This window comes from Echinops telfairi, unplaced genomic scaffold (genome assembly GCF_000313985.2).
Source record: "Echinops telfairi isolate 266 unplaced genomic scaffold, ASM31398v2 ScPeMD7_7427;HRSCAF=8465, whole genome shotgun sequence".
NCBI classification, from domain to species: domain Eukaryota; kingdom Metazoa; phylum Chordata; class Mammalia; order Afrosoricida; family Tenrecidae; genus Echinops; species Echinops telfairi.
Genome location: NW_022111327.1, coordinates 8,345,696 through 8,362,974, shown reverse-complemented (window position 1 = coordinate 8,362,974; position 17,279 = coordinate 8,345,696). Strand labels below are relative to the sequence as shown.

The window sequence follows — 17,279 nt, the reverse complement described above, 5'->3', positions numbered from 1 at the left end:
ATACATCTGTCTAAAGGAAGTACAGCCAGAATGCTCTTTAGAAGTGAAGATGGTGAGAGTCCCTCAGATACTTTGGACATGTTATCAGGAGGGCCCAGTCCCTGAGAAAAGACAATGGGATGAACAGACACAGTGGCTGTAACAATGAACTGAACGTAACAATTATGACGATGTCATGGGGTTGGGCGGTGGTTTTTGTTTTTTGTTTTTCACCTAGCCCTGGAAAGCCTGATTTCTCCATTCCCTCTCTCCTTTGCATGGATAACTTCCAGGTCAGTGCTGTTGAATGGATTCTAACTCCTAGCAACCCGGTAGGATAGAGTAGAACTGCCCCATAGTGTTTCCAAAGCTGTAAATCTTTAAAGAAGCAGGCTGCTACATCTTTCTCCAGTGGAATTACTGGAGGTGGGGTGACGTGTCAAAACTACGGCCCTTTCTGCTAAAAGCTGAGTGCTTAGCCACTGTGCCACCAGGGTTCCTGGATAACCTCTAAGCCATCATTATTCTTAAGACTGACTCTTGGACTTTCTGTCCCTTGGCAAGTCTTTTCCTTTCTCCTTTCTGTAGACAAAGTTAAATTCCCCTCCATTCGTGCTCCCATGATGTTTGCTTACTGAATCCTTGGGAGTTTATCATTTCTTAACACTGGATTATTAATATTTTTAAACACATCTGTCTCTTTAGCTAAAGTTCAAGATCCTTGACAGAAGAGAGTGCATCTTGTGCTCACATTCCCTACCACCATGCTTACTTGGCGCCCCACACATAATAACTCCCTTGTATGGAATAGTCATGACGTGCAACGTGATTATAGGATCACCCTATTTAATACCCAAACAATTTTATGAAGTAAGCTTTATTGCTATTGTATTATAGATGGTGAAAATGAAACGCTAGTTCAACAACATACCCAAAGTGACAGATGTCAGAATCAGGATTGCAGCCTACATCTCAGCCCTCTCCAGAGCCTAGATTCTTAACAGCTACACTATTTATCACTCGTGTGTCATTAAAAAGCAAACAAACAAAAAACCCTCAAGAGTAGGTTGTTGTACAGTGATCAAATTACCTCAGCAATGCGAATTATTCTAATTCCTTGTTTTTAAGGAATACTAAAATATTGGTATCTCCCAGAAATTTCTGTGAGCATTAATCTTTTGCATTAAGATTCAGCTGAACCTGTCTTAGCTTGATAAGGTTCAACTTAAGAAACGCTGGGTCAATATCTGTAGAGGACAGAAGCTCAAATACGTATCACTTTCGAAGCCTATCATGGACTTTCTATTGACACCTGAAACAAAGGCCACAAATTGCTGACTAAGCCACCAACTGTAACTAACACTTGGCCTGCGGACCCTGTGAGTGGGCAGGAGTTCTGATGGTAACTTCACGGGCTAGCTATTAGAGTCTCTCATGCTTTAGCATCTTTCTCCATTCTACTATCTTTTAAACAAAGGAATAACCAGCCTCTCTGGTTATCTATCATCTCCTACCCAACTCCCTTCCCTAATATTCCGTGTGTCCTATAGCGGTTAGAGCTTGTCCCACCCTAACCCAACTCCTCCACATCTTCAACCACCTAAGTAAATGTTCTCTTCAGTTCTGGCTCTAGGGTCCTAAACTTGACCACTCCCACCTGAGAGAGAGAGAGAGACAGAGAGACAGAGAGAATAACAACGGTGGAGAGGATGGTGCAAGACCAGGCAGGGATGTGTTCTGTTGTACATACGTTTGCTATGAGTTGGAACTGACTAGATGGCATCTACCAACCTCCAGGTAGGGTATAATTTTCCTGAAAAATCGCGATTGAAGCTGTTCACTCTTCCTCATCTAAGCTCTGTCGGTCTGAGAGGAGGGGGAAACACAGTCTTCTACATTTTTGTCCAAATTATTGTTTGTAGATCAGTGCTCTGCACTTGCCTATCAACTCTGTACTTTTAGGTTTAAGGTCATTTAGTTCTCCAAGCCAGGCCCCCTATTCACTGAGATCTTTGGCTCCCCGTCTTTCAAGGCTGCCACCACTCTCTGACATGTAAATATATAAGATGGATGCTTCCTTCCCACCATTTCCTGAGAGGACTTAGGTTTCCCTCAACGTTAATGAAATCCATCTCTATTCTGCTTCTTCAATCCACTGCCATGCCACGGCCACCCTTGAAACTCGTGGTCCTCAACTAGGAATGCACATCAGAATAGCTTGTAGAATTCAATGAGAGACCAGTGTCTGTGCTCCAAGAACCTCCTATTACCAGAATGTGGGGGGTGGGGGGGAGAATCTGAGCAAATTATTTTTTTTCCGTTCCATATATGATTCTGATATGCAATCAAAGTGGAATCACAGCTTCCCTAGGCTTTATCATTACCCAGAAGGAGTTTATCTGAAAATATTTACACCGTTGTCTCTTTCTCTGAGCTCAACCTCCCATCCTGCTCTATATGGCAAACTCGTCCAAACCCTCAATGTTTCTTTGAATGCAACAAGACCTCCGGTTCCTGATCCCTCCATTTCTCAGCCAGCGTTTCCATTTTCATTTACAGTCACCTCAACAGATTGGTGTTCTATCTAGTCTACACTGTGGTTCCACCACTTAAATGTTCTCTGTAGCCGGTGCCCTGGAAACACTCACCCTTGGACCACCTCTTGCATTCATCTGGCAAAACCCTATTCTGACAGAATCCAACCATTGACTTTCTCTATTTCTACATTAAGGTTGCTAAGAATTGCTGGTGGGGTAGGGGGGGGATCACAGCCACAAAGCTTTGAGTTTGCTATAAAGGTCTCAGACCTTAGAAGAGTTGCCAGTGGTGCTTGGCAATCTTCTCTTTACCCCATTGCCAACTTCCTTTCACACTTCCCTAGCTATGATAGGACTTCACCACTTGCGTCAAACTACTTTCTGCTCCGCCCCCTCCTCCCTTACTTTCAGCAGAAGCCATTCCATCTCCTTACTGAGGAAAATGGAGCCCTTCAAGTAGGAACTGTTCTGAATTCACTTCCCCTCCAATCGCTATGCATTTCTATCCATTAGTAGAGTCTTCTCCCATCTCACTGGAAACAGTGTCTCTCTCTCTCTCACACACACACACACACACACACACCCCTTTTGACCTGAGGTTTGTCCCTGTACCAGTGCTTTATATTGTCAGTTCCTCATACTCCTGGATCTCAATGCATCACGAATCTCTTTTTTCTTCTGTCTTCAATCTCTCCCATCTATTGGTACTTTGCTTTGGGTTTAAAATGCATTGAGCTCTTTCTTCTCCTTCAAAATTAGAATCTGCTAGCTCCCATCTATCTTTGGCTACTATACTCTCTGAAGCCTTTCCTTCTAAAGCTGTACTTCTTGAAAAAGGAATCTAGATTTTTACAATCTCAGTTTTCAAATGAACAGTGAATCCCTTTGATCACAAGTGAACTTCCTTCTTGATCAACCCCACAACCACTTTGCAGTCTTTACAACTGCCGACCTTTCAGTCAAAAATGACCTTGCTGATCATACACTGCTGAAAATGCACTCCTTCCCTGCCCCGCTTGGAAATCACAGGTTTTGATATTCCCTCCCTATGTCTCTGCATTTTTCTCTCCTAGCTCATTTACAAAGCGATCCGGAGGTTCTGTTGGGTAAATAGTGAACTGCTGACTAGAAGGTGGGATTTTATAACCACCAGCTGCTCCGAGGGAGAAAGCTGAGGCTGTCTGTACCCACAGTGACAAAGCCCCAGAAACCCTACATAAGGTCGCTATGAGCTGGAATGGACTTGATGGCAGTGGGGGTATCTCATTTGCAGGAAACGCTTTCTCTGTTGGCTCTTTTAAAGAGTACCCCGCAAATAAATAAATAGCTTTCCCTAGGAACTAAGGTCTGTGTCTCTTCTCATCACCAAATCTCTCCCTTGGGCCATATCACCTACTTTCGTTGTTTCACTTATCCTCTACACTAGTGACCTCCCACATGGACCTCCAGCGCTGACCTCACTCTTCCAGCTCTACCACTTGTAATTAACTGCATACTGAACACCTGTGTGCGGAAGCTCCTGGCATGAACGAAATGTTTGCAAGAGTGAACTATAAGGGTACTTCACAAAGTTCATGGAAAATTTGAATGAAAAGGTAAAAGAACGTCCATGAAGGTTTTGACCCCTCCCCATACATCCCCATTGATTCGCTCTACCTAAACCAATATGAGACTACCTCTCCTCCTATGTTCCCTACCTCACCCTTTTCCAGCTAGTCTTACATGCAAACCTGTCTGGAGTCTATGTTTGATGACCTGCCTCCTCCTTATACCATCTGATTAGTCGCCTGGTTCTATTAATTTTCCCTTGTAAATATCCTTCCAGCCCTTTTCCCTCCTCTTTTTCTTGCCATTGGCCCTTGTCCCAGGCCACGATCATTTCCCACCTATACGACTTCAATAATCTGCCTTCTTGCCTTCATTCCATTCCTACCCCTTCCCTTCAACTCACTCATCTACTTGCGACTAAAAATCGGATGGAATTACTGTCAATATCACATTTAAAATTTGTAGCTTGGTACATATGATCCTCTGGGATCTGGTCAGGGGGCTCTGGTTGCACAGTGGTCTACCCATTGAGCTGCTAACCACAAGGTTAGCAGTTTGAATGCACCAGTTGCTCCCCAGAAGGAAAATGAGGCTGTTTGCGCCTGTGAAGATTATTGTACAGTCTCAGAAATCCAGAGGCCATTCTATTCTGTGCTGTAGGGTCGCGATGAATCAGAATTGACTTTATGGCAGTGAGTAGGTGAGCATTGGGTCACCAATCAGTTCTGTAGTGTCAGGCCCCACACATCGCCTGTTCTCACTCTATGCACTGTTTGTAGTCTGAACTACAGTCAGTTGTATTCAGATAGCCTTAATGAATGGTGTCATGCTTGGTAAGTTCATAATTCAGCTGTTCTGCCCAGAATCCATTTGTTCTTTACCTAGATAGCCCTAGCACTACTCTGAGACTCACCAACGTTCAGGAGTCATTTCGTACAGAACTTTCCCACCTCTCTTGTTTAGATATCCCTCCTCAACGCTCACTCTTTCAATTGTACTTAACACACAACCTCTAACCAATGAGTGATTCGTCTGGGTCCCCCACTAAACCATCATTTTCTTAAAGGCAAGAACTGGAAAACATTCACCTCTGTACCTCAACATCAATCCAGAAAAGTATCTGACTCTCAATACATATTTAACGAAACAGCAAATGAATAAATGAATGGATGAAACAATGATCTTCATTATATGAAATGGAGTAAGGACACGCCTAATTGCTCTCATGTGTTCATGGATGAGTAAAACCTTAAGCCAGGTCTCCCAAAAAGGTGGGGATTGAGGGGCATGCTTTGAAGTGGCTGTAGTTGAAGTTTTTGATGGCCGTGCTATTGTTGTTGTTGTTATTTTTAACCCAACAATGGGGATGACTCTGTACTCATTCAGGAATACCCCTTGCTAGGTGCCACTCTAGAATCAAGGGCAAATGCCAGCAGCATAGCTGGACAGGGTTGAAGGTGCTGCTTGTAGTCAAACCAGCCAGGCAGCCCTTCCTAGGTGAAATCCCTTGGACAGTGAGTGACAGGCTTATCTTTGGGATGAGTTTTCGAATGCTGTCACCAGAGTATATCTTGTTGTAGGACTTCCACATGTCATCTTCCCCCTAAAATTCCTGGAAATATTGTTGGGTCTTCCCCTTGAATGCCATATGACCAAGTACAGCAGTCTTTTTAAAACAAACAAACAAACAAACAAACATAAACACCTTCTAGCTCCATGAAAACAAAGCATGCTGGGAAAGAAAAGGAATAATAGAGAACAAACAAACTAGATAATTAGGCCCCAAACTCAGAACAATGGTCATTGAAAAAATGGAAAACATGTTAAAAGTTATGGCATGTGTCATCATAAAAAGCAACATTTAAATTCAGATCACTACACAGAGTGAACCACAAACTATTGTACAATGCATACTTTTAAAATTTAGGAATATTTTGTTTCCAGACAAAGAAAGCACACACAGACTAGCTAGTCTCCAAGGTCAACATGTCTTAACCTTGGCTCTAAGGTATAGCTCCCTCCTGGCGACCACCCCAGCTTCCTTTATTCTGAATTAGACAGTGGGTCTGTTAAGTATTATGCACTAAATTGTCAATCAACAAAGGGTCAGGCCCTACCAAGTGACTCCATAAGAGTTTAAATAATATTCTATACTCGTCATCTAATTGAGGCGACCAAGCTTAACAAGGGAGAAACAGTAAACAATCCTACCAGAGTAAAGTTGCTATTAAATTGACTCAAAACGTATTACCATTGAGTTGTTGCTGACTCATAGCAACCCTAAAAGAACAGAATAGACCTGCCCCTGTGAGTTTCCCAGAAAGAAAGGTTTAAAAGTAAATGTTGTGGACAGTCAGAGCTCACTGGAGGAGATAGGATTTGAGAGACAAGCTTTAAAACATAGGTTGCCAAACCTATTTTGCCTATAGCCCCCTTTTCAGGGAAAACAAACAAACAAACAAATAAACAAACATACTCAGCATCCCCCTGGCAATTATAAGCTTTTGGAGACCCCTGGATCGGTCCAGATTGCCCCGCCCACCCCACACACCCAGGAGTGGTATCACCCACTTTGGGAAACATTGCTTTAAAGCAGCGGTTCTCAGCCTGAGGGGTGCGACCCCTTTGGGGGTTGAACATCCCTTTCACAGGGGTTGCCTAAGACCATCAGAAAACACATAAATATTTTACAATATATAATTACATATTTTTGTGGTCAATCACTAAGCTCTAATTATCTTTAATTATATTCAATTTGTAACAATGAAAATACATCCTGCATATCAGATATTTACATTATGATCCATAACAGTAGCAAAATTAAAGTTATGAATTAGCAACAAAAATAATTTTATGGCTGGAGTCACCACAACATGAGGAACTGTAGTAAAGGATTGCAGCATGAGGAAGGTTGAAAACCACTGCTTTAACGGATGGATAAGAAGGAAAGGCTAGTGGGGAAGTGGGAATCTAACAACAATGAGCACAAAAATGAAGAAAATGTTCTAGAACCGAATAGGTGATAACTGTATAACTCTTCTTGGTGTGATTGAACTGGTGAGTTGTGTAATAAATGAATTATATGTCAACGAAACGGTTGAACCACACTGGAACGGGTAAAGCCTCTGCAATAGGAAGGCTAACAGGAAGCTGGAATGGATATAGCATGGTGACGAGGAAGACAGAAGGATGAGGAGAAATGGAGCACTGCTCGGGGAATCAGGAAGGAAAGAAAGATGAAATTCCAGACCGTAATAAGACACGTATCCGACCAGGTGTTTTAGCAGATGATGGCAAAGGTGCTTTCCAGAACACACGCCTGGTAGCTGTGTGTTGCTAGCTAAGTAGGCATGATATGGCATGGTGAGGGCAAACTTCAAGGTCATGGTTGCTACCATGGCTGAGGAGGAAGAGGATGAATGGTGGGGGCTAATGGAGAGCACCTATGTGTAGCTAACTTTGTTGCCTGGGCGAGCACTGACTAGGCATTTAGTATAAATTGAGTGTGTGTGGTCTGATTTCTGCAAGTAGGCTGCTAATCACTGGAGGGCAGGAAACCTTGGCTTGTATGTTGTATCCCCTACAACCTTCAGCACAGAACAAGACACAGGAGAAAAAGCAGGCACAAATATTTTCTGATGGAAGCACGTGCTTCTGAGTTAGCCTATGACTGACTACCAATGCTGTGGGACTGGATTTTGAAACAAAGGAGGGCGCTACTCTAGCAGACCTGTGCGCAAAGTCAGCACGCAGCTGCAATGGATGCATTGGCTGGCTGTGCATCCATCTAACCTGGGGTCTCTTGCGCAGTTCTCAGATACAACGAATCCACTAGAGTGCTGTGTATAGGGGCTGGAGGGGCCCTTATCACAGAACTCCCTCCCTGGGTCCCCTCCTTCTGCCCTTGTGGCACTTGTACTCAATGTCATGAGTCCCCGAAGCAGAGGCCATGGGGAATGGCTGAGGTTGGGCTCCATCATACAAAATCCCTGCTTTTCGTCTCAAGGATCCGGGGCTTTGCTCTGGGCAGTCTAGGTTGGAAAGACATAGAAGTCTGGTAAATGGTTATCCACCTCATAGAAGTGACCAACCTTTTCCGAACAGATGTTCCTTCTGGCCGAGATCCCTCTTCCACTAAGTTCGTGGGGGCTTTCCAGGGCTCCATGAGTCCTCCAAGCCACAGAACGGCTGTGCTAGTCACTGCCTCACAAGGGATCCGCCACAGCATGTCTGTAAGCGTTGACAGGCCTTGGTGCTTACTTAGCTACTCGGGAGGCGAGGTGATAGCTTTCCGTTTATTTGTGAAATGTCCATGGGCCCAAGCTTTGGGTGGGTGGGTGAGCGGGCACCCTGTGCCATAGCTCTCCAGAAAGAAAAAGGCCTTCGGGGGCGGTCTAGCTGATAAGACAACTGCAGTCCCTCAGAATCGGATAAGGATATGGAAGTCCTTTGGATTCCTCTTTTTCCACTGGGGAAAGAGACAGTAAGCCCCTGCAGGTGGTCTCACAGAGAACAGCGCCTAGGAGAGCAGACAGCCTCCGCCAAGGGACTGATGGCCGCCAAGAACGTCTTCATCCCTGGCGTGTCTGCTCTTCAAACAAATCTCCTCTTTGGGGCCCAGTTCTGAGAGGGACGCATACTTATTTCTTACTTCCAGGATGCATGACATATATACACACAGTCCCTCACACAGAGGAATGACAAGCAATGTGGGGGCCTTCAAGTTTAATTGGCTTCCCCCCGAAAAAATGGAAAACTTGACAGCACTGTGGTACCTCCATTGGAAAGTTAGGCATAAAAGGGCAAGTTTTTTTGTTTGTTTGTTTTTGTTTTAAGGGTAAGATCTTATTGCTGGTTCTAAGTCCTTTGAAATTTCACAGTGCAAGGTGCGGTTTAAAAAAAACCAGTTTGAAGGTCACACCTAATAGATATGTTTCTAGTTTACACCAAGTATCTTGGATAAAATATGTACTAATTCTGAGCAGAAAAGAAAGTGGATATTTATTAAAGAAGGGGGACCAAATATTCTTTACATACTGGATTATGAATGAATCTCTCTAACTGGTCGGGGGCTGACAGGGGACTCTGATATTGTATTTTAATATAGTGCTTTAATATTTTAATTTTCATAAAGGTCAGGTATTTTTATCATGGGAAAAGCTTTTTAAAAGCCCCAACAAATATACAGAAATTAAGGGGGGAGAAACAGATTTTTTTTCAGATTATTGTTTACAAAGATACTTCCTGTTAGCACTCAGGAGATACAACCTGTAAAGACAAAGGTCTGAGGGGCATGGAGCTGCCTAGGTTCCCTGGCTTCTATTAAAATTATCGCCTGCCTTTGTCTGTCAAATAGGGAGAAGCTCGGGTCCACGCTCATCAGAGGGAGTCTGAAGGGAAGAGCTGAGGTGAAATCACTTGAAATGTTGAATCACTGTAATAGCCCGAGACTGCTGCCAAAACTCATCATCACATGAGCAATGTATTAAGTCAGACCTGCTCATTTGCCAACTAGTAAGTACGTCTGGCACTGCTTTCGAATGGAGCACTTTCCTGCTAGGAAGGATGTCTTTGGCAATATAACCAAGGTGAAAGAAGATTCAATTGGCTTGTTGTAAATGTTCGGTGCGCTTATTAAGAGGTTATTTATTATGAGGAAGGGAGGAGTGGGGAGGGGAGGGAATGAGGAGCCGATATGAAGGGCTCAAGTAGAAGGCAAATGTTTTGAGAATGATGATGACAACAAATGTACATATGTGCCTGACACAATGGATGGATGGATGGATTGTGATAAGAATTGTACGAGCCCCCAATAAAATGATTTACAAAAGAGATGATATTACCAAGACCCAGAAACATAACACTAACTCAATCTCCTGCCTTCAAGTAGAACCTGCTAAAGGCATGCCAGACTTGATGACGAATCTAGAACATGTCCCTCTTGATCTAAGTCTCATGGTACGTAATGAGCCTATGTGGAATTCCTATATGTCCAGTTCCATTCCTTCTGGTGGAATCTTAAATCCCATTTCCTCCTGCTATGGCAATCTATGTCCTCCTCAAAGTAGCATAAATGAACGAAAATTTAGATAAATAATTTAACATTTTTAAACAAGTTTATTAAAATAAATATGTATAAATAAAAGTGCTCCATTCTGCAGAAGATGCTATCTGTCCAGCTAATCGGCCTCCTATAGGTGGTCTCACAGGAGCAGGCCTAGTCAATCCCGGTCACACAGGCAGGCAGGGCCGCCTTCAGAGGCATCATTTTCAGGAACATTCAGCAACAGTGATCTTTCTGTCAAATCAGTAGGAAACTGCCTCTCCCTCCCTCCAGGCAAAACAAACCGGCTCCACTTTTATTTGCACCCAATTTACATATGCAACAATTTCAATAAGAAATGTTTGAAAATAAAGAGCAAAGGTTAAGTCCACTTCCTAATTAGACACTTCTGACTGATAGGTAATTACAATTTTCGGGGGTGGTCCTTCTGTGCTTTAAGGAGGAAAGCAACTTCCTATCTTGCAAAAAACGGTTTTTGACATCAGCAGTCATAAAGGCTGACAGCCTAGGTAATCCTAGGGAGCAACTCTGTTCTGTCTTATAAGGTCATTTGGTGGTTGATTTGTTTTTTGGTGTTTTTTTCACCAAGTCAATTCTGCTTCCTATCCCTTAAAACCAAACTCCCTGCCATCGGGTCGGTGCCAACTCATAGCGACTCTATAGCACAAGGTAGAACTGCCCCTGTGAGTTCCTGAGACTGACTCTTGGTGGGAGTTTAAAGCCCGGTCTTTCTCCAGAAGAGTGGCTGGTGAATTTCAGCCATTGTGGTTAGCAACCCGATGCTTAACCACTACTTCACCAGAGAGGTAGACACACATATATCAGCCATTGTCAATTGTCCTGGCTCTGCAAGACCTTATTTTAATGCTCTTTCTCACTCTTTTCTTATTCACATGCTCTATCAGTCTCCACCTCCTAATCTCCCTCTCAAAGGTCCCTTCACTATATCCCTTTCTCCTGGTTGCATTTCCCCTTTATTGTGCGCATCTCCTAATGCTACATGTCATGCACCTCTTAAAATGAAGGCGTTTTATTGCGTGCATCCTTGCCCTCCCCCCATCTAGGCCCAGATTCCCTGTTTTATTGACATTGAAATGGATGCACAGACCCTAGCAGAGAAGGGAGAAGGCATACTTCTCCCACCTTCTAATTTCAAGCACAGAGGACTTCTGGGAATAAAGAGTGGTGCAGGAGGCTCTACTCTTGGGAGGAAGCAGTGAAGCTGAAGGGCGAGCAGGAGGACACGCCCTCCCAGGCATCCCAAAGGGTATGGCAGTGAGCTCCAAAGAGCAACCTGCACTGAGCCATGGAGACCCCCGAGGAATATAAACACCCTTCAGGATGTAGCAGAGTCCCTGCCATGTGGCTTTCTGACACCATCAATGCACTGACATGCCCACTCATTGTAGGTGCAGTGAAAAAGAACCTTCAACTACCTCAAAATCCCAAAGACAGCCTGCATACTGTTGCCGCTTAGTGAACAGGCTAAGCATATTTGATTACATATTAATTCACTGCAAAGGAATATCGGGCATTGACCCAAATATTTGACGGACATGACTGTAAAGGAAAAACTGAGTTTTCTTTAATACAATGGATTCACTGCAACGCTTCCTGCTGTGTAGGGTATAGCAAAGACAACACACCCCAGAAGTTACCAACAATATTTGCAGTACAATAAAAAAAAAACACCACATTGTGCTTTAGGAACTTTTTAAGCACATATGAGCACACTCATTTAGAGCCTGAACATTCTAACATAAGCAACGTGTAAGCCTTGAAAAAGTGCACACACAAAATAACCAGCTAGCCCACAAAACACCCAACTCACACGGTAGAGCGATGGTCAAGGACATTTGCAAGCTACTATTTCTTTCGAAAACTACCAAAAAAAGTAAAGAAAAGTTTTCTTTCTTCCCTTCCCAGTGGCAATTAAAAGAGAGAATGGGAGGTGGGCTAGGGGAGGAGGGTAGCCTTTTCGAAATCCAGGTGAGTTACAAAGTATACCACCATCTTCTTAGGGAAGAATTTAAGTCATTTCTGGGAACATAGTTCACTACATACATTATGTATTTATTCTCTTGTGACAGATGAGGTGATTTAATCTTCAAGAGTTGAAAGAGACAGCCTGGGGTCACGTAACATAGGGAGCATAGGGTTTACAGTCAGAGACCTGGGAGGGGTTTGGTTTCCATGACAGGCTACGTGACCCTAGGCTGTCTCCTTCAACTCTTGAATACAGAGTGGCTCTACGAATCCAATCACTCAATGTATGTCGAGGGTCTGGTGCAACTATCTCCCCCTACTCCTCTAGGAGAAGGAGCCTTCAGAACTATTCCCACCAGCTCCCAAATAAATCTCTCTGGATTCACCAAAGAAAGTGCATGTGTCCTGTGCTCTCAACAAACACAACCCTTTACACAGCATGCCATGGCTTCTGAGACACACTGGATGCTCAAAGTCAGCACAAAACACAAGACGTAAGCAATGCTTTGGAAGACAGACATCAAACAGAACAGGTCACTCCAAATGCAGCCTCACCTGCTTTCTTCCAAGCTTCAAGTCCTGAACATCGATCATTTCTAGAGGCACTATGTCGTGTTCAGTGTCCTGGCTGCGTTCATAGGCCTCATTGCCTTATTCATTTAGTTATGTATGCATTTGTTTGTTTATTCATTTATGCATTTATTCCCCACCGTGTTCCAAAACGGATGTCAGGTGGCTTACACAAGAATACACAAAATACTACATGTTAGCATAAATTCAAAGTAGATAAGGAAGAAAAAGGAAAAACAAAACAATGGTTGGAACATAAAATGCAGCCTGAAAGAAAACTAATACAAAGGTGCATATATATCACAGAGTCCCACTGCAAGTGCTATGTGGGGGACACACAATTAGGCTCCAAGCTTTCTAGTAGCCTGATCAGTTTCACAGGGTTCATAAAATTGTCAAACCACTGTTCAGGAGGTCCTTTTCCTGGTTTAATCCCAAATACCTTTCTATAGTGAAGAGTCATAAAATGGTGGCAAATTGTCCCTCCTAATTTCTTCTATGACCAGGATCCAGTTCCTGAAAGTTTCCAACAAAGACAGAGCTTTGATCTTGAAATCACAACCATCATGCCTTATTTTTCCTCTCCCTGTCTCTTGAAGTTCCACTTGGCCAATGAAATCCTGCTTAGGAGATTCCTTTTAAAACATTTATGTCATAAAACAGGACACTATGACATTGTTTGCAATAACAAAAATTGGGAAAGATTCCAAATATCCAACAAAAGGAAAACGGTCAAAGAAATCATAAAACCACTGTCTGGTGAAATATTATACATCAACTAAAACGGTATTTATGAAGAGGTTGGTAAAGAGTAAGAAATATTTTGATATTAAGTACAAAGGAGAATGAAAACTGTAAAACCTGTTAAAAGGTCGATGTGACTATATAACCATAGAGAAAAAGTCTGGCGAGATATCTACCAAAATGTTACTGTTGTTTGTTTCTGAGATTTGTTCATTTCCAAAATCTTGACATTAATTAAATTTCTATCAGATGAGAGAGACAATAAGAGACTGAGACAAATATACCAATCTGGTGATTTTTGAGTTGTGTAATTTTTCATTTTGTAAAAGAAAATTTGATAATGAGCATTTAAGCTCGAGCTAAGGAGAACGTTACTTTATCAAAGAAAGTATAATTCTAACTATTCATTTTAGAGGTTGTTTGTTGATTATTTCTAACGTCTAGTGTTATACCTCCCAGTTAAGTAACACATACATTTTTATATTTTGGTAGCACTTTGATGTTTAGAATTACATTTGATCATCAAAAATAGCCTGGTGAGGTAGGCCATGTAGGACTATTCTCATTTAACAGTTGAGTAAATTAAAGCACTGAGGGAGGCTAAGTGACTGGCCCAGCTGCAATGATCAGAGACAGAGATAGGACTTGAACCCAAGTCTCAAAAGGCAAGTCCAGTGCTCTTGTTATTCGTTCAAGACAGCCACCTAAGGCAGGAACAGAGAAACAGTAATCCCTCCTCATCTATGAAGGTTGGGTTCATGAAAACCCTCCAAAGTAGAATTCAGCTGAGGAAATGATCATTTTATGAGGAACAACAACAACAAAAACCACAGGCAGTGTATTTTGAAAGCACTTATAAATCGTTTTTTATGCTCAGTAAGTAAAACAATATCAACAGTGTATTACATAAAAAGAATGAGTTTACATAGCTTAAACTAGTAAGAATGATAGGCTCTATGCAGCTTCCTGAGATGATTTCCAGCACTAGTGAGGGTGTACCAAGCATTATGAAAGTAGAACATTGGTGTGACAGAGGAGCAACGACATAGCTGGCCTGTAAATTCAAAGCACGGACCTCTATATTCCCAGAGTCATCCAAGACCAATCTTAAAATGGTAGCAACTTGCTTGTGGCTTTAGCGCTAACAAGCAAGTCAATTTAAGGGCACTACTTAATGACTTTGACAATTCTGAAAATACTTTGTCTTCTAATGACTTTTAGCATCTCTGTATTCAGTGAATTAAATCATTCAAGTTTTGTCTGAAGGCCACTGATTTAGTTGTCCAGCAATGGTATTAAATGGCACTGCTTGATTCAAGTTCTACTGCAGATATTTTCTGTGCTATGCAACTTTTTTTTCTCTTTGAAGGCATCATAATATCTCTTTACTGAGTTCTACCAAATCATTCAAGGTTTGAACAGATAAGATCCTATGTGTAAAGGTTTGAATTTCCCTGACTTTCATGGGGAAGCGTAGATCTTGTTCTAGAATTTTGCTACTGGTGCTTCTGATTGGATTTGTCGCAAGTCCTAGAGCCTACTAATCATCGTCATTATCACTGTGGAAGTTACATAACTTCCTGTCAACTTGAAGATATAGAAAAGCGTAGGGGTGGTATTCAACCTGTCAATGAGGTCAAAGCCTGACGGTGTCTCTTTGTGGGCATGGTCTTCTCATAAGGAGGACCCTAGGCACCTCCCCACCCCTCTCCCTCTCTACCTTCACCTTCCTGCTGGCTGACCCTGATTGCTTCTAGAGCCCTGGAGATGTGTTCACCGCTATTGGATCCATAAGACTTTGTATCCACTGGTCTGTGATACTCCTACATTCTGCATCATTGCATGTGGCTGTGTGAGTCTGAAGATGGACATACAGACAAGTATCAGACTTATGGACTTGAGTTGGACTGACTGGGATGTTTTCTCGCTATATAATGTCTTGATATAAAACTCTTTCCTATACGTATATGAGTGTCTCTGAATTCATTTCTCTAGTCAACCCAGCCTAACACAGTCACTTGTGATGATCACTTCTGGAGTACTGGAAAATTCCTGAGGCTCATCCTGTATCAGTATCAAATTATCATTAGAATTGGTGTTAGTAAGTTCAGATTCAACTTCGGCCCACGACTGTTCCTTTGTCAAATGTGCAACCTCCTCCTAAGGCTCTTCTGATCCAGAGTCTTTGTCTTCCACAGGGCTTGCTGAACGATGTTGTGCCATATCTAGCCAAATCTTCTCCCGGGCTTTTTATTAAGGGTTAAAAAAAACCCAGACTAAATTCACTGCCATTAAGTCAATGCTGACACGCAGTGATTCCCCCTCCCGCCATGCCCACCCCCGTGGATTTCCAAGATTATAACTGTTTACGGGAGTAGAAAGCCCAGTCTTCCTCCTGAGGAGCTGCTGGTGGTTTCAAACTGTCAACCCATGTGGATCGCAGCCCAACACACAACCACTACACTACAATACCATCGTTAAGGACAGGTTTTGCTAAACCACCTATTGCCTCTCCTCTGAAGAGCACAGCACTTGTGATGGCATAGGCATCCCGTGCATTAGGAGCTTCAGACAGAGGTATTTTGGCCAGAATTTGTACAACAGAGCTATATACCATATATACTCGAGTATAAGCTGAGTTTTTTAGCACATTTTAAACGCAGTTTTGGGGTAAAATTAGGTGCCTCAACAGATATTCGGTTCAGCTTATACTCGAGTATATGTTGTACTAGTTTAGAGTAAATTTTTGAATAGCTGTATCACACATTGATCTAAGGGCTGAAGGATCTGAGACATGTAGTTGGTTATAAAAATAACTTTAGCATTGGGATACACATAGGCCAATGCATCTGAGGTGACAACAGGATTGTAAAGAATCAATGGGACTTTGAATTCAAGGGCGTTTGCTTTCAAGTAGTCTTGAAGTTCTACCAGAAATCACTGTTTAAACCATTCCTTCAGGAGCGGAGCTCTCGCCCAGGCTTTTCTGTTTTCATACCAGTAAGCTTGGCTTTGATTTTGACCTTGAGAAGACTTGCGTAAAGGTTTTTGTAGAACAGCAATGGTTTCACTATGACGTCACCTCAAGTGTTGGCCCAACACAGAGGTTGTCAGTTTGTTTTTGCTGACCTCATGCCACCATCAGTTGGCTCTTGCTCATCAAAATGGCAAAGTGGGCTTATTGAAAGGCTTCCAAAGTGGTCAGTCTCAACAATATCACAGATTTGTTCCATTTGTAATCCCCCTCATCAATCACGTGCTACAGTGTCGGAGGACCCAACACAGGAGCCTAAGAATCTACTGGTTCTTTCTTCAGCACCAATGTCATAAGAGACTTGGTCTTCGGGTGATAGTGATACTTAAAATTTCTCACACTACCCCATGATTCCAGGCAAAATTTGCCTTCTGAAATATCTTCAGCGTATGGCCAGTGTTTCATACTTTCTTTGCTTATCTTCCAACAATAGGTCTGACATCTTTGTTCTCCATCTTTGAGGTAAGAGGGATAAAGCCACTTGGGAGTGATGAAGGGTCTACAAGAGGCAATACCGGCCCTAACAGCATTTTCTGCTTTTTTTCTTGTATGAACTGTGAATTCACTTAACACCGTATCTCAGGGAGCTTTGAGTTTTACCTTGAAGAAGTAGCTCGAGATCAAGCATGTCCCTTTGGTCTTCTCAAGCCATCCTCCTTCTTGCACTTTTGGCAACATCCTGTGGTGCCAGTACCCTGGGCTCTGCGTTCCTCAGAGCCACAGTACAGTTCATCCTATGGATCGCGGTCTGGTTGCAGCTTCCTATGCTAATTAATGCAGCTTGACAATTGACTTATCAGACCCTGTGCATCGCTGA

The 17,279-nt window shown here is 42.7% G+C and overlaps 1 protein-coding gene across 5 annotated transcripts in view; it reads right to left on the bottom strand.

The window, feature by feature from the left end:
• PAK3 (p21 (RAC1) activated kinase 3) overlaps positions 1-17,279 on the bottom strand; it is a 148,449-nt gene that overhangs the window by 95,495 nt on the left and 35,675 nt on the right. The window lies entirely within an intron of this gene.